Raw genomic sequence first — 6,532 nt, forward strand, 5'->3', positions numbered from 1 at the left:
CGTGTGTGTGTGTGTGTGTGTGTGTGTGTGTGTGTGTGTGTGTGTGTGTGTGTGTGCGTGCGCGTGCGTGTACATGCGTATGTGCGTGTGTGCGTGCTTGCCTGCGTGCGTATGTGCGTGCGTGCGTGTGCGTGCGTATGTGTTCGTGTGTGCGTGTGCGTGCGTGCGTGCGTGTGCGTATGTGCGTGCGTGTGCGCGCGTGCGTATGTGCGTGCGCTTGTGCGTGCGTGTGTGCGTGCGTGCGTGTGCGTGCTTGCGAACTAATCCTAATCGCACTCAATCACATCCTATCGATGACGGAGGACGTACTGCTAGTTGCTAAACTAGCCGTGAGGGGGCGGGTCGGTCGGCCGCGATATCGCATGACGATACGGTCCATCGATGAGAGAGGAGGATGAAGAATGAGGATGAGGAGGCAGCCGAATCGATGGCTGCCGACAACGGTCGCGATGATTAACAGTAAACAAAGCAAAATACCAGCATATGTACGTGCATACATGTGTACGTGCATACATGTGTACGTGCATACATGTGTGCGTTCGTGCGTGCGCGCGCGCGCCGCTTCTCTCCCTCTCTCTCATTATATTATGAATTGCTCTGCATGTAGGCGCGTGTGAGTAGGCACGAACCACGCATGCTAAACGGTTTATCTATGATCTAATGTTGCTCGCATAATGTAGTGTAATGGTCATCACCCGGGGTATACGACAGTAAATTCATCCACGGCATCTCAAGCCACAATCTACGCCCGATGTAATGTTATACACTAGTAATTACCGTAATAATGTAGCACTAAAAGCCACGCTATTGTACGAAGTGTAATGTTATACAATTGAAAACGTAATGTTATTCGGTACTAACATAACGCAGCAGTGCTAAACGCGATGTTACATGAGTAAACGTAATTTTACAGTAAAGTAAACAAGGTACAAGGAACAAGGTACAAGGAAGTATATAGGATGTTGAACAGCTGGATACATCGCATTATAAGGCAATGCACGAGCGTGTGTGTCCTCTATCTGTAACACTGGGAGAAGCCAGGCGGGGTGATTAAGTGTTTATATGTCTGCATGAGGCCGTCCCTATGGTGATGACTCGCTAGCTAGCCGAATCACGCAGCAACACATGCAGCCCTGCCAGCAAGAAGCCAGACTGTGATCACCGTGGGACTACCAGATCGTTAACACCGACCTTATATCGGCAGCGAAATATCGCCGTGTCGCATTAACTTACACGCTACACGTTTAATTACTGATGATGATGATGATGTACTCATCTGATTCATTCTCGTAAAACAAATCAACGTGGATCAAATATATGATTTATCGCACTATTTCGCTCTGCGCATATACATGGCTATATGCAAATACAGGAGTATCAAAGTAAGGCACGTGCACGCACGCACGCACGCACGCATGCACGCACGCACGCACACACACACACACACACGCACAAACACACACATGCACGCACGCACGCACGTACAGACACCGGCCATGTCTGTCTAGAATGCTCGCTAGTTGTGATGCTGCTGCTGCTGCTGCTGCTGCTGCTACTGCTACTACGGCTACTGCTACTGCTGCTGCTGCTGCTGCTGCTACTGCTACTGCTACTACTGCTACTGATGCTACTGCTACTGCTGCTGCTGTTGCTGCTGCTGCTGCTGCTACTGCTGCTGCTACTGCTGCTACTTCTACTACTGCTGCTGCTGTTGCTGCTGCTGCTGTTCCTGCTCTTGTTGCTGTTGCTGCTGCTGCTGCTACTGCTGCTGCTACTGCTGCAGCACAATATTAGATTAATTAGTTGAGCTACCTAACCTGATAATGGAAGCCATCAATCTAACTCTGCTAGTTAGGAGGAGGAGAAGGAGGCGGGGCAGCGGAGGAGGAGGGGGGAGTAGGAGGAGAAGAGGAGAAGGAGGGCGAGGAGCAGAGGGAGTAGGAGAAGAAAGAGGAGGAGGAGGGGGAGGAGGAGGAAAAGAAAGCGGGGCAGCGGAGGAGGGGGAGTAGGAGAAGGAAGAGGAGGAGGGGGACAGGCAGTAGGAGGAGGAGGAGGAGGAGAGCTGGGTCATCGTCTGACACGCCCACCAACTATTTATAAGCACACGGCAGCTAGCTGTAAATTACCTCCATGTGAGTAAATTACAACGCCGTGAGAAACCAATTACTCGTCTTCATTACCACATTAATTAATATGTAGGTCACGCTGAAGGTCGCACGTGTAGCTGTTGACACGTACACTGACGTCACACCGCTAATCAAGGTCAACGGGGGGAGGAGCCAGGATCTTCCGCTGGACCAAAGTCAATGGAGAGGCAGCGAGCGAGAGGCGGAGTAGTAGGTGCCTGGAGGGGAAGAGAGAGGCGTGGAGGGGAAGAGAGAGACGTAGAGGAGAAGAGAGGGACGAGGAGGGGAAGAGAGAGACGTAGAGGGGAAGAGAGGGACAAGGAGGGAAGAGAGAGACGTAGAGGAGAAGAGAGGGACGAGGAGGGGAAGAGAGAGAGAGAAGAAGAGAGGGACGANGCAAAGAGAGGGGCGAGGAGGAGAAGAGAGGGACGAGGAGGGGAAGAGAGGGACAAGGAGGGGAAAAGAGAGGGACGAGGAGGGGAAGAGAGGGACGAGGAGGGGAAGAGAGGGACAAGGAGGGGAAAAGAGAGGGACGAGGAGGGGAAGAGAGAGACGTAGAGGAGAAGAGAGGGACATGGGAGGGGAAGAAAGAGATGTAAAAGAGAAGAGAAGGACGAGGAGGGGAAGAGAGAGAGAGAGAGAGATGGAGAGAAGCGCGGATGAAGAGAGATAGAGAGAGACGTAGAAAGGGGAAGACAGAGGCACGGAGGAAGAATTCCGCTCACAGCTGTTATTCCGGAGATTGAGCGGATGAGGAGGGGGAAGAAACTACAGAGGAATACGGGGCTGGAAGGCATCAGAGAGGTAGATAGGGAGGAAGCCACAGCCACTGCTCCAGAGATGGGACGGAGGGCGAACCAACGGGACAGAAGCGAGAAAGCGGCGATGCAGCGGGGGAGGGGGGATGGCGTGAGAGAGGTAGACAGGGGGAATGCATTCCATTCATAGCCGTTACGCTGAAATCAGTGCTTCGTTCACCGACCGTGGCCCGCAGCAGCAGCACCCCTCCTCCTCCTCCTCCTCCTCCTCCTCCTCCCACCTGTCATCACGTCGCCCGGGCAACGGCTCCTCGTCACCCCGCGATGCTGCGAGAGCGAGGTGAAGATGAAACCCACATGCCCACGGCATGCAGCAGCAGCAGCAGCAGCAGCAGCAGCAGCAGCAACAGCAGCAGCATCAGTAACACCACCACCACTACCAGCAGCAGCAGCAGCAGCAGCAGCAGTAGCAGCAGGAGTAGTAGGTAGCAGCAGCAGCAGCACCACCACCACCACCACAAGCTGCAACAGCAGCAGCAGCAGCAGCAGCACCACCACGACCACCACCAGCAGCATCAGCAGTAACAGCAGCAGCAGTAGTAGCAGCAGCAGCAGTAGCAGTAGCATCAACAGCAGCAGTACCAGTAGCTGCAGAGCGTGCTAAAGGGCCGGACACACCAGGCGATGCCATCGGGCGATGGCATCGCCCGATGGCATCGGGCAGTCGCGGACACACCAGGCGATGCCATCGGCCGATGGCATCGCCCGATGGTTATGTCAAATCGGCCTGCTAATCGGTTCAATGAGGAGCTGTGACCTGGCCGATTGCCATTAAGCCTTTCGACTTTGCACGGTAGCGGCGAGTAATAAATCCAAAATGCTCGCTTTTTTGTTTGTGTGTGTCTCGGCGGGGTCGTTTTCGTGTAGAAAATAATTTTCCCTTTTCGCTGGTTTTATCGCCCTTGACATTAATTTGGAAGTTTATCGCCACCCATAAGATGGCTGCAAACGAGTACCATCTACGCTACCATTTCAAGTTAAAAAAAAAAAAAACGCTTGGGCTTTATGCACCTAGACTGCCGCTGCGGCTGCCAAGTTCGACACGCTAGCAGTAACTCACTTCAGCTGCCTATCCCAACGAATAGTTGCTGAGTGAAGGTCGGTAGCCGTCTGCCTGCACGCGTCACAGCCGTATGAACTTCCGCATCCATCGTTATACTGCACCAATTCTTTGATGTTCTGAAGTTTAGCCATATGATTATGACGATGTTATTCTGCATTCTGGAAAAGCCTCCGCCTTCGTGGGTGCGCTCGTGGCGAGAATTTCGTCGTCTGTGGTGATTTCGCGTAGACACAGTTCTCTTTCGAACAGAGACATTAATGTTTTTCATTAGAATGCAAGTTAGTCAACACTTGTTCTTAAATAGCAACAACAGATCGAAAGCTGTTGGATGAGTATTTCTTTTCACATCGTATTGAAGACGCGTAGGCCTACGCTACAGCATTTTTGCATATATTACATACGTCCCAGGTGTCTTCTTATAGCAAAACTATGATCTTGCAGTGAGCTTGAATCTTAGCCAGTGCCAGACTTGCAGTCAATTACACTGAATATGTACAGTCTTTGTCGGGTTAATTTACATTACTATCAATATCATAGTGACGGGAAGTTGTACCTTGCAAGTAGTTGTATGTGTACGGCACTTGCTGTATACTGCATCCATAGGACTGATTATGATATAGCTAAGGCTTAGTAAACTAGTAAGTGTACTGGGACTCGTAAATTAACCCACTATTACAAACTAATTCATAAGGCGGCTCATGTAATACAGAAATGAATAACCCTGAGGCTCAGTGCTTCCAATTCGTATTTATATACAGGTTCTTTTTACTGGCCTATTAGCCTAGAAGTCCTAACATGATTATACGATGTACGTGTTTTGTGCGCGTTTATGCATGTATTAATTGCTAGTTGTTCTCGGCCTTAAGCTTAGCTCACTCGATGGCTTAATCGAGGTGAGCGAGCCGTCTATTAAGCCCGTTGTTCCTTTGCAGCATTTTCCATTACTGGGCCAAGGGTTCGCCAACGCTCAAGAACTTCGATCAGTCTTCTGTGATTTTTGCGTCACACAGCCTCGCGTTACGAGAGAGAAATTATGTTTTTATAACAAGTACACTGTTCACGTCCCAACTGTCTACCCACTCTGTGTCCCCCAGTAAAATTTGCGGACTTCGCTGCAGCTAGATCGTGCCGCGGCCAATTCATTCGGCGCACGGATCCATAGCTGCGAGCGCTGCATACATGTCGGTTAGGACGTTTCCCGCGGTCGCTCTGCGCCTTGCCGCGCGAATTGCGCTGGCCAAGATCTTGCGCTTATTAGCCGCTTGGATGCAACACCTCCTTTCGTTCAACGCTCTCTAGTATCCCGTATCATCTAGACATATATACATGTATAACAGATTATATATACAATGATGAGCGCTGCATAGAGATGCAGCCGAAATGTCTGACTATTTATCATCATTCGTCATTCTTTCTCAGCAGCAGCAGCAGCAGCAGCAGCAGTAGTAGTAATAGTAGTAGCAGCAGCAGCAGAAAACAGAAGAGCAGCAGCAGCAGTAGCAGCAGCAGCAGCAGCAGCAGCAGCAGCAGCAGCAGCAGCAGAGACGATCAGCACAGCAGCCACCGCAGTAGTGTAGTAGTAGCAGTAGCAGAGCAGCCAGCAGCAACAGCAGAGACAGCAGGCAGCAGCAGTAGTAGCAGCATAGCTAGCAGCAGCACAGCAGTATAGTAGTAGCGCTCAGTAGCGCAAGCAGCGCACAGTAGTAGTAGCAGCTGCAGCAGCAGCACCAGCAGTAGGAGTTAGCAGCAGTAGCCAGCAGCCAGCAGCAGCAGCAGCAGCAGTAGTAGTAGCAGCAGTAGTAGTCGTCGTAGTGATAGTGGCAGCAGCAGCACCACCACCACCATCACCATCATCGCACCAACCTCACTCCTTGATTCCGTACCCATATAATCACCTACGGCAACGGTCATTGCAATTTGCAGACGTCTACGAAGGAGTGTTGGTGTCTGCATGCACCTAACAATCAAACACAGCTGATACTGAAAATCTCGCTTTACTGAAAACTTCCAACCCGACTCCGGCTGAAAACACCCTCGGAAATTGCAGATAATAGCGTCGAGTATCGCAGCAATTCTGCTCAAAAGATTGCTCTGTCGAAGTGAGGTAGAGGAAATTAGAGGTATACCTCCTTATCCGTAATAAGGGCAATTTCCAGTCAGGCGCGCATATGAGACCACGTGATAAAGTTGAGATGAAAGGACTGAATAAATGAAATACTAAAATAATTAAAATATTTAAACTGAGGAAAAATAAAGTGAGTGAATGAACGAATAAATAAAATAAAAAGAAGGAAGTGAAAAGAAAAGGAAGAGCCGAATGCAAAGGAATAGAAAGAAGAGGAGGGAAACGAAAGCAAGGAGCGAGGGATAGAGGAAGATCAGGATTTGCTGAATAATGTGTTGCGTTCTCTCTCTCGCTCTCTCTCTCTCTCTCTCTCTCTCTCTCTCTCTCTCATTCTCTCTCTCTCTCTCTCTCTCTCTCTCTCTCTCTCTCTCTCTCTCTCTCTCTCTTTCTCTCTCGTGCT

This window comes from Priapulus caudatus, unplaced genomic scaffold, assembly GCF_000485595.1.
Source record: "Priapulus caudatus unplaced genomic scaffold, Priapulus_caudatus-5.0.1 Scaffold745, whole genome shotgun sequence".
In the NCBI taxonomy this organism is placed as follows: Eukaryota; Metazoa; Priapulida; class Priapulimorpha; order Priapulimorphida; family Priapulidae; genus Priapulus; species Priapulus caudatus.